Source organism: Tamandua tetradactyla, chromosome 6 (assembly GCF_023851605.1).
Source record: "Tamandua tetradactyla isolate mTamTet1 chromosome 6, mTamTet1.pri, whole genome shotgun sequence".
NCBI classification, from domain to species: domain Eukaryota; kingdom Metazoa; phylum Chordata; class Mammalia; order Pilosa; family Myrmecophagidae; genus Tamandua; species Tamandua tetradactyla.
The window spans coordinates 159,296,835-159,317,092 of NC_135332.1; the positions used below are offsets into that span (position 1 = coordinate 159,296,835).

Here is a 20,258-nt window from a genome sequence, read left to right on the forward strand (position 1 = left end):
GACCGAAGAAGTCTGGGAGAGACCATTTTTGGAGGGTTGTTCTTGGGAAGATGTAGGAGTGATGGTTCCTTTTTATATTGACGTATATGATATATTCACGTACCATGTAATCAAAGTGTTCAATCAGTGGTTCACAATATCACCATATGGCTGTGCATTTGTCACCACAATTGGCATTTTTTCTTTTTTGTAAAAAATAACATATATATAAAAAACCAGTAAATATCAAAGCATATCACAACAATAAATTTCAGAGAGTGCTATGGGCTACAATACCCCTAAAAAGTAGGAGAAAGATCAAAGGTGATGGTAGAGTAATACAGAGAAGGTAGTGTTTAACAAATGAATATGATTGCTAAATCATATTAACATTTCTTGTAGTCTCCAATATCTTAGAGCAGCTAGAAGAAAAACCTTAAATTGTGGACTTGTGATGGTTCCTTTTACATAGAAGAATTTTGAAAGTTCTGCCAGCTCTCATGTCTTTACTCTCCTGAACCCAGTGCCTCATCTCCCCAATCTTAGGCATCAGCTTCCCTCTCTATTGTACATTTATCTTACATCCAAACTCCTGCAAAATGGTCTTCTAAACTTTCTTTTATAAAACAAAGCATTAATTCACTAACAAAGGTAATTTCAAGCCTAAATTTCCACCAAAATGGTTTTCAAATTACTTCAAACTGTGCAAAATTAGCATTGGGAATCAATAATACAAATGATGAATTTCAAAACTCTGCAAAGAATTTCTAATAATAATAGCACAAACAATAATGAAATGATAATGCTTTTGTGAAAAAGAGAGCACAGACTGCTCGAATAAAATACGACGTTAATATGAGGTAAAAGGAAGGGGTTTACGCCAATAGGTCATGTGTTCCCCTCCCTTTATTTATTGACTATTTGAGTTACTTTGTGAGATGCCTGTTCAAATATTTGCCCCTTCATTATATTGGCAGCTTTTCTTTCTTTCTTTCTTTATTTGTAGGAGTTTTCTGCTCATTCTGGATATAAGTACTATGTCAGAGATGGGTTGAAAATTCTTTTATTTCATGGCTCATCATTTCACTCTCCTTAAAGTGTGCTTTTTTTTCCTTCTCATATGTTTTGATAAGCAGAAGTTTAACAATTCAGCTTAATTTATTAACCTTTAAATTTTATGACTAATACCTTTTGCAACCCATTTAAAGTTTTAAAAGTTTTTCCTATTTGAGGTCATGAAGATATTTTTCTACTTCATCTTCAAAAGCGTTATTGTTTTGCCTTTTCCATTTAGATCTACAATCAACCTACAATTGCCTGACTCAGAACCATTCACTGGATATACCATTCTACCACCAGTTCTCCCCATAAGGCAAGTGTTTCATTTACATAAGAATCAAATATGTAGACATAAATATTTAGATATCAATAGATAGATATATATAGGTAGATATAGGCACATAGATAATGACAGATGTAGACATAGATATGATTAGTAATAGATATATGTATATTTATACATGTATACCAATGTTTTGAAAAGCTAATAAAACTAAACAGCAACAAAACAAGCACTCAGATTTAAAAATGGGTAAGACACCTCACCAGAGAAGATATACAGATGACAATTAAGCGTGTGAAAAGATGTTCCATATCATTTGTCATCAGGGAATTAAAAACCAAAACAATTAGATAGTATTACATACCCATGACAATGGTTAAAATTTTAAAAGCAGTGAGGAGGTGGAGCAACAGGAGAATGCACTCATTTCTAGTGGCGATGTAAAATGGTACATAGAGCCACTTTGGAATATGGTTTGGCAATTTCTTATAAAGCTAAAATTACTCCTATGCATATGACCTAGAAACAGTACCCCTAGGTATTTTCCAACTGATTATAAGTGTATTCCCATGCAAAAATCTCCATGGGAATGTTTATAAAGGTTTAATAATAAACCAACAAAAATTATAAGCAATTAATATGTCTCAGTACGTGTCAGGACAAACACTGGTGTATCTGTTCAATAAAATATGTTCAGCAATGAAAAGAAGTGGCTACCAAATCACAAAAAGACATGGGTAAATCTTAAATGCATACTGCTGAGTTTAAGAAGCCAATTTGAAAAAAAAAACTACATACTACAGGATTCCAATTAAATGACATTCTCGAAAAGACTACATTATAGAAATAGGAAGAGATCAATAGTTGCAGCAATTGATTGGAGAAGAATTGAATAGGCAAAGCACAACAGATTCAAAAACAACAAAGGAAAAAACAGCAGCCACAATGATGTTGTATATTAAAGGCAAACAAGATGTAACTGGAAAAATCTTAAAATGGCCAAAGCTGGAACAATTTGAGCAATAAAATTAATGGAGTACTGTTGAATTTTAATCCAAAGAATAAAATAAATATCCATGATCCCGTATTGATATAAATTTTTGAGTAAATTGTCCAGGGAGAAGAATTTCAAATAATTTATGTAGATACTCTGTCCCTAACAAGATACAGACACTCCCCTCCTCAATGTGGGCTACACAACATGATTTTCTTCCAAACAGCAGAAGAAAGGGAACAGTGGAGTATGGAAAAGGGAGCCCGACAAACTCGATAGCAAGGCAGTTGATCAGGGTGTATTGGGAACATTTGAACTACCTTTGGAATAATTCTGTAAATCTACAACTCTTTAGAATTAAATATTTATTGAAATAAATTGACATAAATACCCCAAGAAGAGGTGAAAAATATCTGGTGATGCTTTTGTTTCATCAAAATTTATTTCTAGCTTAATTATGCATGATTATATAACATATTTTAAATAATTTCAAGTTTAGTTTACACTATCATCAGTGATTATACTCCATGATTTAATCCTCTGGAAATGTATCGGTACTGTCTTACGGCTAAATATGCTTAATTTTTAGCAAACTTTCTTTGAGTGCATAAAGGCAACATAAATTCTGCATTTATTCAGTTCACTATTTTATACATACTTTTTAGATCAAGATTGATGATTCTGATGCTCAGAGCCTCTATAACATTCTGATTTTTCTCCCACACTATCAGTTATGAAGAAAGATGTGTTAAAATATCCCCAGTGTTTGTGGATTTTTCTATTTCTGTGTTTAGTTTTGTGAACTTTTGCTTGATTTTACATGAGGTTATATTATTATACCTCAAATTGTTATAGCATTCCTGGTAAATTCATCCTTTATTTATTATGAAGTATCCCTTAAGTTGCTCTTCTGTGTCTGATTTTATACAGTTATAACAGTTTTCTCTGGTTAGTGTTTGCATGGTCTCTCTTTTTATTTTTTTTTAATTTTTGGCCCATATGCAGCCTATATTTTAGATGAGACTTTGTAAAAGCATGTAGTTGTTTATCTTTAATCTAGCTTGAAACTTTTCATTTAATTGAAGTAATCCATTCCTAGCTATTGTCAATTCACCCTAGTGGGTGAGAGATATGGAGGCAGAAATGGCCAAGATCCAAGGAACAAGAACTATGTATTGCCCATGCTGAGAAGACTAATGATGAGTTATCACAGCAGTCAGTGTACGCAGAGACAGACCAGACAGGGAATATTCCCACAACACCGGCCAGAAAGGGACCAAAGAAGTATTTGTGGAGCCAGATGCCTTGCCCAGGTGTCATGATGTTATATAAGCTACTGCTGAACATAGATCCACCCAGGGAGAGGAAAAGGGAAGAGATAGGGAAAGAAACCTAAAAAGCACTATTTACCCCAAAGAAACTGAGTTAACCTGCAAGTTACTTTTAATATGGAAGCTGATTTTTTTTTCCTGCTGTGGAGCAGAAATTGGGGTTCACGAGCTAAGTTAATAATAGTAACAGAAAATAATCACCTCTTTGCCTATCTGAGTGTCCAGACTATGAATTGTAAATCTATCCTAAACCTAAGAGGTAGAGCAACAACTAACTCACTCTGTCTGCACGAGACACATAATAAGTGAAAATGTCCTTCAGCCTTTATACTGAAGTGTATAATAGAACAGGAATACTTCTCTTCCAATTGTTTTCAAAATCAGGACAGCCTTGCCTAAATTCAATGACAAAAAATAATGATAGTAATTTTTATTTTTACTCTTTTTTTCTCTATTACTGCAGAGTAACATCTAGCCATATAGAAATGCCTGAAAATCATAATCTGGGTTTCTTTCACCTGCATTTTGTACCTTGCAATTTAGTTCTATTTAAATTTGTTTAATATTCCTTGTAAAAAGAGAAAGTAATCTCTGTTAGAAAATTGTATTAGATTTCTGTAATTTGGGTAAAATCTTAAAGAAAAGACTAAATACACACAACCAATGTGCCAAGTTATTTAAATTTATTTTCACCTTCACGTCTAAACAGTGATTTTAGAATCAGTAGTAAGTTTAGGTATCTCAGATCATTTCTTATCTTTGATTATATCTCATAGTCTCTTTTATATTTCCTGCAACTAAGATTTTACCATTTTGCTATTCCTTCACCATTCATCATTGTGATTTTTATCTTTTGCTTCTATAGATTTCATTAAAACTTAACCCTTGCAAAATAATATTGAATGCTTGAAATAGAAATCAACTCTACAAAACAACTTCATTTAATTACTTTTAATAGTTCCCATACTAATGACTCAAAATAAATTAACAACAAAAATCAAGAGGACAAAGCTCTTGAAAAACTCTTTCTTAAATTGAATTTAAATAAATTTTTGAAAATAATGACAGTATAAAGAAATACAAATTTCCCATAATTTCACTGACTGGAGATAGTCACTACTTGCATTTTGTTCTAATTCACTTACTCCCTTTTCTAATAAGTGTTCTTCCTAATGCTTTCCACATTGTTTTCTCTTTATCTTCTCGATATTGTGTTCTATAATGTTCTACAAATTCAAGAAGGCTTTTAATATGACTGCTCCTTATGTAGATTCCAATAATGGAAATTCTGTGGGAGCTAATCCAAATTCATCTGATTATATAACATTTTGCTAATGTGAACTGAAATAAATGTATAACTCTTATATGTGGAACTAGTGAACAGCCCTCCCATTTGTGTTCTTTATATACCATTTTTGCCAGACAGATTTGCATGGGAAGAGAACAATAGCACTTCAAAGTAGAACCTTTGACAAAAGCCTGTTGGTATTAGGGTTCTAGGTTCCTGATTTGAAAGGATTCATATTTTGGATGTTATTTAGAAGGGTATAAATTTCATTTTCACAACTGAGAAGATTCGAGGAAAATCTACACTCCCTACACACTGTGGCAGGCTTAAGGATTACAAAACAACAGAACCAAAAAGAAGAAATTTTGTAACTTCTCCAGAATCCAGAGAAGCTGCTTGATTAAAATACTCATGGAAGATTCTTTTTAGGCGGTGTCTCTAGTGACAGGCCACAAAACTTGAGTGAGTAGCATCATTAAAAAGATAAGGGAGAATATCTGAGCATACTACATTGAAAAATGAATGAAAGTGAAGACAAAATTTAAAAGATCTATACTACTTTTCAATCAATTTGAAAGTGAAAGAAACAGAAGAGGCAGAGTGGTAGTTTGATGAAGATACGGTCCCAAGGAAAGACTGTTTCAGAATTGTGTTGGCCTAGGCTAGGCCATGCTGTGAAATTGCAACCCAGGTTCTCACAGGCTCAGAAGCTCATGCGTGTTTTCTTGCTCACAACACATGCCATCACAGTGCCCACTTGTAGGCTCAGGCTGATATAGCAACAACCTTCTCTAATGTTGCTAGATGTATGACAAAGAAAAGATAGAACTATGGTAATAAAATGGACCTCAGATAATGACTCACCTCATTTCTGTTTGTAACTCATTATCTTTACTTACTTGCTTGGTCCCTTCCAGCCCCCAGGGACCACAGAGTGCAATCCTATCATTTGACATTGGTGTGGAGAGCTGGAAATATTTGATAAACAGTGCTAAGGATTACCAAAAGGCAACTGGAGCAGCAGGAAACAATGGAGAGAGGGGTAAAAGAAATAGAAAAACGGAGGGTGATCATTGTTAGATAAAAGAACAACAGATAGAAGGAAGAGATGGAATTGAATGTTAAGACATAGGGGCCCTCTTTCTCTGAGAGGAGAGAAAGTAATGTGGGTTTAAAGGTGAAAGGGTCAGAAATTGAGAATGTTGTTCTGTAACATTCTTAGTGTTCCCTATGAAGGAGGAAGAACATTTTGTCTATGAGTGAAGTAAACAAGAAATAAATGAATTTAAAATACTGGTAAAAAATTAGAAAAGCAATCTGCCTGGTGAGAATTAGTTGATGGGGGGGGGGGGGCAGTACTCAGCATTGAGACTCAGCTGAGGTTTGAGACCACAGATTTTACAGTTCAATCTTCAGTAGTCTAAAGCAAAAACAAAGCAGCAACTTATATTTATTCAAGGCTCAGCATAGATGTGCTAAAAGAAACTAAAGAACAGAGGTAAAAAAAAAAAAATTGAGGGTTATAGTTAAGAACTCTTTGAAGTTATAAGCCACTGAGGCCAGTTGTTTGGTAAAAAAGTGAAGCACAGTAGATGTTTAGAGATTAGAACAACAGGGGCAGATCCTGGGACTGAAGATTTCAATCAGAACAAAGAACAAAATGTATACTGGAAATAAGGAGGCCATGAGTAAAAGGATGTGAAATTGTGATTCTTTATTTAATACATTTATATATTAAATGTATTAGAGCTTGCTGCTCTAACAACCAGCCCCAAGACTTTAGTGGCATAAAACAATACATATTTATTACTCTTATGCAGTGTCTGGTGATGTTTCTAGTCTGGCAGCTCTCCTAAGCATCGCATCTCTCTCTAAGTAATAAAAGCAATTTTAGTTCCTTCCATTGTGTAGCTTCACTGACTCAGATCTTTGCTTTGAATCATGAAGGCATGGAAAAGAGATCATGAAAGATGTGCAAAGGATGATTTAAGAACCAAGTCTACACCACTTTTGCCCATAATCCTTGAGCCAGAACTATTTTCAACTCAAAGTAAATACACTCAGAAATATACTCTCCTTATCTCCTAAGAAGGAAAAGGAAATGCTGTCGTGAGCTTGTGGCATTTTCCCTCCCATTTCTTTTCCTCTGGTCAGAAGCGCTGTCGCTGTCTTCCCTGAAAGAAGAATGCCCTCGCTGTCTTCCCAAAGGAACCCACCATCATCTTAACTATTCACCATGTTCCTGGATAAAGGCAGTGGATTCTTTTGCCTGAAGTGCTCAGATGACCAATTTCTGAGACATGGGTTTCAAAGAGAGAAAAAGTTTATTGCTAGGCACGAAGCAGGAGATCTGATGGCTATTGGCCCCAAAATCAGTCTCCCCAAATTGCAGCGATTCTGATAGTTTTATAGTATCAAAAGATGGGTAGGTTTTAGGATAATGAGGACAATAGTCCCAGATGATGTAATTAAAGGTGATCCAATTATTAAGCATGCGCAGATTGATTACATGCTTAGTCACAGAAAGTATGTAAAAAAATGTCAGCCTTAATATGACAATGGGTGTGATTTCTAGTATTATAATGAGGTATAGGTGACTAATGGGTTGAAGTTGAAGCCAGTGCACATGCCAGGCAGCCATATTTTGGTTAGATCCAGCACCAGTTATCAAGATAACTTTGGACTTGGTATGGGTTAGTTCTGGGCTGACCCAAGACCCTTCATTAATAAACAATAGGGGCTGTGTTTAGTGATCACAAAACTCCAAAGTTGAAAAACCAGATAAAATGGGTTCGAGAGAGGGTCAGACACAAGGTTTTTACAATCACAACAGCACAAGATAAGGGCTATACAATGATCAGAGATGCAGGTAGTTGGATTACAGCTCAAAGATTTCAGATGTTTCCCTCTGTCTACTCCCATATACCAGAAAGAAAAACAGAATAATCTATATGATTCAATAATCATAATCATCCCTTAAATCCTAACTTCTCGGATACTACAACTCAAAATACAAGATTTCCAATGTTTATGCAGCCTTCTATTAGATATGACTGTTCTTTGTCTAATAACTTATGAACTTTGATGACAAGACATCTGTCCAAAACCTCCGCAGACACATACACAGACAGGTAGACTCAATTCACAAAAGTAGAGCAGGGAAAGATTTACTGTCATAAAAACTTACTTTTGGAAAGGAAATTTGGAAAACTCAATATAGTTACTAGTCCATAGTAGTTAGGAAATTTCACTGAGAAGACATCATGAAGAGCTCCTGTGTTGGGGGCTGGGTATATCCCGTAGTAATGCCTTAATTTTGCTAAGTAGGAGGAACATCTTGGTCCAGTGGTTTACGTGACTCCTGACCCTGACCTCAGTAGGTCCCTGCTTGTCCATTATTCTCTTTGGCCATATCTCATGTGTATGTGTTGATGAGTATTCTCACCTCAGGGCCATGAAGTCTTCAAAGCCTGCCACTGCTCTTGGAAGGTTGCAGGACTAAGGACTTTTTAAACTTGAAGAGTTAAAGCCTTTGTTAGTCCAGGCACACAATATGACAGACAACTGACATATTGTCAGCTTCTTTGACAATATGATTCACTCAAACTTAGTTGGCTTCTCATCTATTTGCTTTCAGTCTGTGTCCTGTGCTGGTAACCACACCCAAAGTTCTTTCTTAGGCTTTCCCACACTCTCAATCCTGATCCCTTTTCTTCCTACTCTCATAACCTTCTCTTTGAAGTTAATAGTAGCTTCCTTGGGGCTATATGGAATAATAATTTAGAAGACTACACTATTAACTTGATCTTTTCCCTGAGTCACCTTATTACGTTATTCAAGTGAAATGGTTTACTTGGGTTTTGTTTCACAAAGCCTACTTAAAATCCCTACTTAATGTTTAGGGTCTGGAAGATACTGGTTTTTCCAACCCTTGAAAACTCAAAATACCTATACTCTTTATACCTTTTCATATTTGCTTGTAAACTGACTAATTCTCCCCCAAGTTCATCTCTTTCTTTTAGTAACTTGCCAAATGCAGCCAGTAGCAATCAGCATACTCTATTAAGAATCTGTTTTCTTACCTAGAGTTAACTGTTAGCTGTAATCATATCATCTACCTCCCAAATTATCACAGGCAATAGTTTGGCCACATGTTCTCTGCTGCATTACACATCACATGGCTTTGTTTTCCCAGAATCTGATAGAGGTTTTCTCATTATCTGTGAAGGGAGTACATTGCTGAAAGGCACTAATCTTTGTAGTTGTCACGAAAATTAATGCCACTCCAAAATTTCAGTGCATTATCATAATAAACATATGTATAAGGTCTACATGTGATATTTCGGTTTGAACGGCTCCCCCGAATGGCTCTCTTTTAAATGGTACTTCCAGGGGTCTATGTTCTTTCAATTTTCCCCACCGCTGGCCACTAGGAAGTCAAAGTCCTGAGCTGATCCTGGGCACATGGCCAGCCCACGGGCAAAGGCAAAGCCGGGAAAATCGTGTGGCAGTTTCAGAAACAGGCCTGAAAGTACATCATCGCTAACCAAATTATACTGACCAGAAGTATTTACATGATTCACTTGGATGGAAAGGGCTGGGAAACGTGGTCCTTATGTGGGCTCAGGAGGGAAAGAAAATAACGCATTTAACACATAACATCGTCCCTAACAATTGACATATATAAATAAATATATATATATATATATACACAAATGCATTTGGTTATAAATAAATTAAACATTCCTTAGATACCTCAAAAATGACATACAAACTTACCTTTTTATCTATTTCTGGTTAATTTTCCATTCCTTAGCTAAACTCTAATTACTGCTTTGGTTTAGTGTGACTTGCCTTCCATATCAGAAAATTAAAGGAAAAAATCCATAATCATTGGTTTATGTAATTTTTACTAGATAATCCAAAGTGCAGTTAAAGTGTAAAATAAGTAAAACATAAGATGAAATGACAGCTTGAAAAATGAAAGTATGTGTTTTCAAGGCTTTGGCCGCTTTGAATTTACTTTTTTTTCTTTCACATTTTGCTCTATTTTGACACTGTAGCAACCAATTTGTCACAATCTCCTTTCACAGTTCAGTTCCTGCTCTTGATGCTGGTCTCAGGAAAACTAATTAGTATATCTCAATATCAATAGGAACTAATTTATGAAACCTTTGATACAAATAGCTTTCCATCTGTCCAGGGAATGAAAATAATGTTTTTATTCATGTACTAAAGATAAGAGAGACGCTTCAAGAATCTTGTGTCATTTTTGCTGGTTATATATAATGAATAAGACAGTGCATACTATTTGAATACCTTTAGCTTACAGGAAGTGAGGAAAAAGGGAGAAGACCCATCTGCATTTTGAAAAGCTTTGTGCTAAGAACCTTTCTTTCCATGTACTTGCAAATATACTAGAACACATTGCAATGCCCCAAGGAGAGTAGAATGAAAATGAAATGCTATAAAATTGGAGTATTTTCAAATAGTCCAAAATTTGGCCATGTTCATTCTATCAGTCATGTTCAGTATCAAAATCTGAGACTGCAATAAGGTCTTACGTAAGAGTAAAACTGGGCAGGCCAAGGTGGCTCAGCAGGTAGAGTACTCACCTGCCACGCCAGAGACCTGGGTTCGATTCCTGGTGCCTGCCCATGAAAAAAAAAAAAAAGAAAGAAAATAGTTTGCAAAGATAGGATTAACTTAGTGACAAATAGCACACTATGAGCCTCAATCATTCAACTCTCTTATTAATCCTGTAAATTGGGTACTCTTATCATCTGTACATTGCCCAGTGCACTTTTGAGGCACAGAAGCTTTACATAACATGCCCACAATCACACAGTAAGTGACAGAGCCAGGATTTACATGCAAAGGTTTTAGCATCAGGGCCACACACTGAACTGCTTCCAATATGAAAATGTGAATAGTGTAAAATAAAAAGAAATGACCAATTCTGCTTTTGAATAAAGATGCAGATACTCTAAGCAAAATGTTAGCGTGTTGAATGCAAACATAGATAAAATACACCATGAACATACAGGGTTTATATTAAGAATTCAGTGATGGGACTTCCGGAGAAGATGGCGGCTTAGTAAGACGCGCGGGTCTTAGTTCCTCCTCCAGAAAAGCAACTAAAGAAACAGAAACAATACGAAACAGCTCCCGGAGTCACGACAGAGACCAAAAAGACAGCGTACCCCATTCTGGAACAGCTGAACGGGCAGGGAGAATCTGCTGCGGTGAGCTACCCGAGGGGCGCGCGTTTTCCCAGCTGGGGCGGCTGGTGACTGGGGTCCCCTCCACGCACGTGGCTCCCCGGTCTGACTGGGAACGTTGGATAGCGGGGCCCTCCCGTCACGCTTGGCGTTTCGGGCCAGCTGGGCAATTAGGACCGGCACTCTCCCAAGCCGCGGCGGCCAGCGACCCCCACCTCCACGCGCGGTTTCCCGGGCCGACTGCCGTGCAGACAGACGAGCGCCACGAGTGCCACCTACTGGGCAGGAAAAGAAAAACAGAGCCCAGAGATTTCACAGAAAAAGCTTTCAACCAGCTGGGTCCCACACCCAGGGAAATCTGATCAAATGCCCAGACACCAGCAGAAAATAATGGATGACGCTCGGAAAATTGAAGATATGGCCCAGTCAAAGGAACAAACCAATAGTTCAAATGAGATACAGGAGCTGAGACAACTAATGCTGAATATACGAACAGAAATGGAAAAATTCTTCAAAAACCAAATCAATAAATTGAGGGAGGACATGAAGAAGACATGGGCTGAACAAAAAGAAGAAATAGAAAATCTGAAAAAACAAATCACAGAACTTATGGGAGTGAAGGACAAAGAAGAAAAAATGGAAAAAACAATGGATACCTACAATGGTAGATCTAAAGAGACAGAAGCTACAATTAGTGAACTGGAGGATGGAACATCTGAATTCCAAAAAGAAACAGAAACTATAGGGAAAAGAATGGAAAAACTTGAGCAGGGGATCAGGGAACTGAATGACAATATGAAGCGCACAAATATACGTGTTGTGGGTGTCCCAGAAGGAGAAGAGAAGGGAAAAGGAGGAGAAAAACTAATGGAAGAAATTATCACTGAAAATTTCCCAACTCTTATGAAAGACCTAAATTTACAGATCCAAGAAATGCAGCGCACCCCAAAGAGAATAGACCCAAATAGGCGTTCTCCAAGACACTTACTAGTTAGAATGTCAGAGGTCAAAGAGAAAGAGAGGATCTTGAAAGCAGCGAGAGAAAAACAATCCGTCACATACAAGGGAAACCCAATAAGACTATGTGTAGATTTCTCAGCAGAAACCATGGAAGCTAGAAGACAGTGGGATGATATATTTAAATTACTAAAAGAGAAAAACTGCCAACCAAGACTCCTATATCCAGCAAAATTGTCCTTCAAAAATGAAGGAGAAATTAAAACATTTATAGACAAAAAGTCACTGAGAGAATTTGTGACCAAGAGACCAGCTCTGCAAGAAATACTAAAGGAAGCACTAGAGTCAGATACGAAAAGACAGAAGAGAGAGGTATGGAGTAAAGTGTAGAAAGAAGGAAAATCAGATATGATATATATAATACAAAAGCCAAAATGGTAGAGGAAAATATTATCCAAACAGTAATAATACTAAAAGTTAATGGACTGAATTTCCCAATCAAAAGACATAGAATGGCAGAATGGATTACGACCCAGCAATACCACTGCTAGGTATCTACTCAAGGGACTTAAGGGCAAAAACACAGATGGACATTTGCACACCAGTGTTTATAGCAGCATTATCTACAATTGCAAAGAGATGGAAACAGCCAAAATGTTCATCAACAGATGAGTGGCTAAACAAACTGTGGTGTATACCTACGATGGAATATTATGCAGCTTTAAGACAGACTAAACTTATGAAGCATGTAATAACATGGATGGACCTAGAGAACATTATGCTGAGTGAGTCTAGCCCAAAACTAAAGGACAAATACTGTAAGGTCCCACTGATGTGAACCGACATTTGAAAATCAGCTTGGAATATATCATTGGTAACAGAGACCAGCAGGAGTTAGAAACAGGGTAAGATAATGGGTAATTGGAGCTGAAGGGATACAGACTGTGCAACAGGACTAGATACAAAAACTCAAAAATGGACAGCACAATAATACCTAAGTGTAATGTAACTATGTTGGAACACTGAATGAAGCTGCACCTGAAATATGGTTTTTTGTTTGTTTGTTTGTGTGTTTGTATCTTTTGTTTTTGTTTTTTTTCTTTTTCCTTTATATATATATATATAATTAGTATTATTGTTTTAATTCTCTTCTCTATATTAACATTCTATATTTTTTTCTGCTGTTTTGCTAGTTCTTTTCCTAAATCGATGCAAATGTACTAAGAAATGATGATCATACATCTATGTGATGATACTAAGAATTACTGAGTGCATTTGTAGAATGGAATGATTTCTAAATGTTGTGTTAATTTCTTTTCTTTTTTTTGATTAATAAAAAAATTAAAAAAAAAAAAAGAATTCAGTGATGATTCACTATTAGCAAATTTATCAAAATAGTAGACTCATCAATGAATTTCAAGGAAAAAAGTAACATGGCTATATAAACGGATGCAGAAAAGACACTTATAAACATCACCAGCCCTACTTTTTAAGAACTAAGTAAAATATAAAATAAGATTACAAGGTTACTTCCTAAACACGATAAAGTATATTTTATCTGAACCTAACCTAAGGGTAAATAATATTCTGTCCATCTATAGAAAGGGCCACTCTTTAATACATGATATTAGTAGCTCATGTCTTCATTTTTCTTTACCAGTTGCCTTTTTACAGTCTTTTAAAAAAATTTCTGTTCTCATCTTTATTATTTTTCTGTATACTTTTTTGGGGGGTTAATTTGTTCTTCTTTTTCCATTTGGAGTCAGATTATTGATCTTTTTTCCTCTTCTTCTTACAAGCGTTTAACTTAAAAATTTTTCTCTATGTATTATTTTTAGCCTTCTATAAATTGTGATATTGCTATTTTGTTATTCAGTTAAAATATTTTCCAACTTCCTTTGTTATTTCTTTTTGACTTATTGATTACTTAGAAGTGAATTATTTAAATTCATGTAATTTGTTGTTGTTATTCTTTTTGTTTTAATTTATTCATTGTTATGGATTTCTAATTTAGTACATTGTGATCATACAAATTCTGTGCACTTCAATCTTTAAAAATTACTGATACTTGTTTTATGGCATGGGACATTGTCTATCTTATACACACACTACATATTTTTTAAAAGAATAAAAGAATACATATTCTGCCCCTTTGGAAATGTTCTATGCATATAAATTAAATTATGGTGTTTGGTAGTATTGTTCAGGTGTTTGATTTCTTTTTTGATTTTCTATCCCTAAGTGAAACAGTGTTAAACAAATCTATAACTGTGTTAATAGAACTGTATTTTTCTCCCTTTAATTTGGTCAATTTTTGCTTCATGTATTTTGAAACTCTGTTATTAAGGACATATAGTTACTATTGTGTCTTCATGAAGAATTGATGGTTTTAGGATTATAAAGTTTCTCTCTTAAACAGAGATAATACTTTTAGTCCTGAAATCTATTTGATCTGTTATTAGTACCACTACTGCATAGAGCTGCTTGTTTTAATCCAATCTGATATTCTCTGCCTTTTATTTTGAAAGTTTAGTCCATTAAAGTTTAAATAAGTTATTGATTTGGTTGGGTTTGGGAATGCCTTTTTATATTTCATTTCTATTTGTTCCCTCTGGTTTTTGTCCCTCTGTTGCCCCTTTCTTGTCTTTAAAAAATATGTATGTATACTTTTAAAATTCATTTTTAAATTTTCCTATTAGATTTTTTTTTTTCTGGCAGGCAGGCTCCAGGAATTGAACCTGGGTCTCTGGCATGGCAGGCAAGAATTCTGCCACTGAGCCACTGTGGCACCACCTCTATTGGATTTTTAGATAGACTTTTTCACATGAACTTCCAGTGATTGTTGTTACAATATATACAATTACAATTATAATAATTTTTCACAATCCATTCCATTGATATTGTACCACTTCATAAAATACAGAAATCTTTCAACTCCAAAGTTACAGATCCTTCCTCCACCCTTTATGAGACAGCTATTTCAGGCACTGCATTTACATATATTAAAGACTTCACAGAGAAGGCTACAATTTTTGCTTTGAATAGTAAAATATGACTAAATATGTGAAATATATGTATAAATACACAAATAAATTTAGAAGAAAAGCAAAAATAATAATATAATACTTTCGATTTACCCAGATGTCATTTCTGATGCTCTTCATTACTTTCTGATGATCCAAGTTTCTCTCTGACATTAGTCCTCTAAGCATAAAGAACTTTCTTCAGCATTTCTTATACAGCAGGTCTACTAGTGACAAAGTCCTTTTGCTCCTTTTATCTGGAAATGTCTGTGGTTCATCTTCATTCTTGGAAGATATTTTAACTGGATATAGAATTTTCTTTTGGTAGTTTTTTTTGTGGTGATTCCGCTCTCCCCTTGGTTTATTCAGCACTCTGGAGATTACATTCTAATTTCTTTTGGCCCCCATATTTTCTGACGAAAAGTCAGAAATCAATTGAACAGTTATTTCTCCATATTTTATATGTTGATTTGCTTTCTCTTTCAACATTGAAATTTTATCTCTGGCTTGCAATGGTTTAGACTAGGATATGCCTTAGTCTGGATTTTTTTATGTTTATTGTTCAGTATGCTCATGTAGCATTTTATAACTGGAAATTTCTTTCATCAAATTTGATAAATTTTTGGTCATTATTTCTTGAAATATTTATTTTTCTCTATTCTGACTTTCTTATCTCTTTGGGATTTCAATTAAACAATTGCTAATTTGATATGACTGTATTCATCTGTCCATTTTATTTAAATGATTTAAACTGTGTTAGAGCTGGAAATATATTTAACAAATTAGGCAATAAATGTTACTAAAGGATATGAAAATATTGGGTAAAAAGTAGGGGGTGGAACTAGTTTATTCCTAAAAGGGAAGATTTAATATAATGAATATGTTAATCATTCCCAAATAAGCAGGTAAATTTACTTGTCTCAAATTCAAAACTCCAGTTAATTTTGGAGAACCCCAGAGGAAGTAGTTCTAAAAGCATATGAAATAATAAAAATTTAAAAAATGTTTTTAAAAAGGTCCTAACTTCTCCATAATTTATATATATACCATAAACTTTACTTTATTTAGACATTATAATACCAGTGCAAATAGAGACAGAAAGATCAGAAGAAAAGCAACGGGTATTATGAAATGAATAAAATGCTATATGAAAAATAAGCATGTATTCTGAAGATACAATTTCAAGTAAGTAAGGAGTGGAAAGATTTCTCAGTAACTTGTCTTGGTAGAAATGAATACCCACTAGAAAAAAAAATGCTAGGTCTCTACCTTACATAATGAGCAAAAATAAATTCAATTGTAGTAAGCTTAAACATGTAAAAACAATGCTGAAAATAAATGTTTTTTAAAAATTTTGGATGAGGAAATTTCTTAAGAGAGGAAATTCAAAAATCATAAAGGAAATGTTTACAATTTAAATTGCACCATTTTTAAGCAACATAAAAACTTAAGACTACTAGTAGAACCATAGACAATATTTTTAATGCATAGAACAGTGTTAATATTTCCAATAAATGAAGCTCTATAAATAAAGAGAAATACAAACTGACAGAGAAATGTACATCTATTTGTAAAGAAAGAACAGTGGTTAAATATCATGTAAAATAGATGCTCAGTCTCCTTAATAATTAAAGAATGTAAATGAGCACAATAATATTGTTTTCCACCAGACAATGGCAGAGGTATAAATTTTTGTAATAATTACTTTTGATGAGGGTGAAGGCTATCATGGTAGCAGTGTATTAGGTCACTGAGAAAATAATTCATTGGCAACTGCTTAGTTTTCTATTGCTAAAAAACAAACGACCACAAATTTAGACGCTTAAAATAACGCTCATTTAGTATCTTACTGTTTCCAGGTGTCAGTAGTCCAAGCGCAAAGCTTTATCCTTTTTTCAGCTCAGGATCTCACTGCAATCAAGGTATCAGCTAGGGCTGTAACATCGTTTAAGGTATAGGGTCCTCTTCCAAACTCGCACGGTGGTTTGCAGATTTCATTTCCTTGCAACTGTACAACTCATAATTTGCTTCTTCAAGGCACTCAAGAAAGAATTTCTGAGTCTTAAATCTCTTCTTTCAGAGAAGACCTGAGGCTGTTTTTAAAGTTATCACCTGACTAGTTCAGGCCCACCTGGGATAATCTCCTTTTTACTAACTCAAAGCCCAGCGGAATAGGAGCCTTAATTAGAGCGGCAGACTTTCTTTGTCTTTGCTATATTCTCTAGGTGACAGACAAGTCATCTTAGAATTCCAGTGACCAAATAAATTAATTCAAATTAAACAACTTTATGCTCTTTGAACCTGCAATTTTAATTTGGTAACTTTATCCCAAAAAACTAAATTAGCACAAGTAATAAAAAGATATGGGGGTGCGAGGGTAGTTCAGTGGTAGAATTCTCACCTGCCATGTGGGAGACCTGGGTTCCGTTCCTGGCCCATGTACTTCCCACCAAACAAACAAACAAACAAATAAGAATTCAACAAACGGTGCTGCAATAATGGGATACTCACATGGAAAAAGAATGAAATGTGACCCTGCTATACAGCATACAAAAAAAAAAAGATATGTAGAAAGATGAAAGGATTTTAACAGGAAAAAAATTAGAAACATCTTAAATATTCACTTATAGATAAATGGTTAAATAACTAAGAATGTACCTTTATGATGAAATGAAGAACTATACAGATTTTTCAAAGGATGAGGAAAATCTCTAAGCACTGAGCTAAAAAAATATGTTCATGATAAATGATTGAACATTTTAAAATCCTTAAAAGCAAATTATACACTAGTAACTTTGTAACATGGATGCAGTTTCATTAAAAGTATAAAAGAATATATATGCAACTACATAAGCAGATAGAAATATAACCATGTGACTTATGTAGACATATATATTAAGAATATGAGAAATGAGGAATAATAAGAACCTTCAGTAGTAGGTGTTGGTGTAATTGGGTGCATTATCCATAAGTCTTCAATTTTATGTCTGTTAGTACTTGTCTAATAGAAAAAAGAAACTGAAAAATAAATAAAAATAATAAAACAACTCATAATTGTGGATATCTTCATGTTCCTACACTTTTATCATGGTTAGATTTTCATATTTTATTTGGGAGAAAAAATATGAGAATATTTAAAATATAATTCCTACAGGATGAATTGTAATAAAAATTTCACTGGGAAAAGTCTCCAGAGTTAAAAGAGCTATTTGTGGAAATAAACATTAATATACTGAATAAGCTAATAGGAAATATAGTAAGGGACATTACTTACTATATTTAAGTAATAATGCCTAACATTTGCATCTTTAATAACAATTTACAAACAGCTGCTGATGGCAAAAATGGCCACAGCATTTTACATTTGCCCTTGTCAAGAGTTGAAGACTATTTCTTCAACCACTGAATCTACAAGTGGCCCTGTGATTTAGTGGTGTGACGTCAGCAAATCTGACAGAAGCAAATATTTGCAAAGTGATTTTTGCATTGGGTCATGCCCTCTCTTGCTGCTCTTTGAAATCTTGAGTGCTCCATGGAGGAAGAAAAACCACAAGGAGCAGGGATGACTCATCCCAAATGATTCCCTCTCCTGATCTCAGAAATATTAAGTGCAGCCATCCAATGCCACCCAGCCCCAAGTGGATAGAGAATGAAGGACAAAAAGAAGAGGCAGAGATGGGGAGGAAATAAATAGAACAACAGATTCGAAGTGCAATTAGATCAGAAGGCCTTAGAGAGCATGGTGCCCTTTGGAAAGAATTAATTTTCAATTAGGAGAGGAGAAGGAAATGGTCTAAAAAAGTTATTCAGTAACTCATCTGTAAAACAAATATTTGGTGAGTATTAATTCTGTGCCAGACACAGTAATTGACACTGAGGATATATAGGGATTTTCCATGTGAGTATCACATTATTGCAGCACCATTTGTTGACTTCTTATTTGTTTGTTTTTTTGGTGGAAAGTACATGGGCCAGGAACGGAACCCAGGTCTCCCACATGACAGGTGAGAATTCTACCACTGAACTACCCTCGCACCCCCATATCTTTTGATTACTTGTGCTTATTTAGTTCTTTTGGGATAAAGTTACCAAATTAAAATTGCGGTGAATCAAACAGACCCAAATGCATGTTTTCATGGAGCTTGTATTACAAATATAAGGAAAGCATGGGACGTCAGAAGGTAAAACTGTGCAGAAAGAAAGAAATAAAAATAGAGGAGAATAGAAAAAGTTAGAATGTTTTTATTGTGGTTTTGATAGAGGAGAAGGGTTTACCATTTTAAATAGGTTGGCCAAGAAAGGTCTCATTGGAAAGTTGATATCAAAGCCTAAGACTTGAAAAAGATGAAATTACAAGCAAGGAGGACAGAATTTGTGGGTCCATATAGTTTACTGTCAAGATTTTTTGCTTTTATTCTAAATAAGATGGAGTGTTCTGAGCAAAGGAGTGACAGGTTCTCAATTTATTTTAAAACAATCAATCAGGCTGTTTGTTGAGAATAGCTCCAGGGTGTAAAGGATGTAATCAGTTAGACCAGCTGGGAGCCTTTCTCATTAACCCAGGCAAGGAATGGTGGTTTGGAAGATAATAATATTGGGGGAGGTGAGCAGTGGTCAGATCTTGGATATATTTTGAAGGTGGATCCAACAGAATTTGTCATTCCTTTGCTCACAGCCTTCCAATGGTAGACTGAACTCCAGACATACATCTCTTTATATATCTGTGCATGAGGCAGAACTTCTCCAAGGTTTTGGTTAAATAGACATGTGGACATGTGTTTCCTGTAGTGGGGAACCATTGGAGAAGCATATTTGTGGGGGATGGATTGAGCAATGCTAGGGGTTCATGTATGGGCATGTTAATTTAGGTTTCTGGCTGGCATCCATGAGAAAATCTCTTGTAGAAAGATCGATATATATATATATATATATATATATATATATATATATCTGGAGTTCAAGGAAGTAGATTGAGCTAAAGACACAAATTTGGGAGTCAGCAGCATGCAGAGGGTAATTAAAGCTAAGACTAGGTCAGGAAAGTAGATAGAACAGGAAAGATCCAAAGTCTGGATTCTAGGGCAATCCAATGTTTAGAGGCGAGAGGTTAAGAGGGAGGGGAG

General features: G+C 35.0%; 1 long non-coding RNA gene across 1 annotated transcript in view; it reads left to right on the forward strand.

Annotated features, from left to right (window-relative positions):
• Positions 1-20,258, forward strand: part of LOC143686457 (uncharacterized) — an 89,720-nt gene that overhangs the window by 25,931 nt on the left and 43,531 nt on the right. The window contains exon 2 of the long non-coding RNA XR_013177166.1: positions 1,274-1,351. This is a non-coding gene — a long non-coding RNA (uncharacterized LOC143686457). The remainder of the gene's footprint in view (positions 1-1,273; positions 1,352-20,258) is intronic.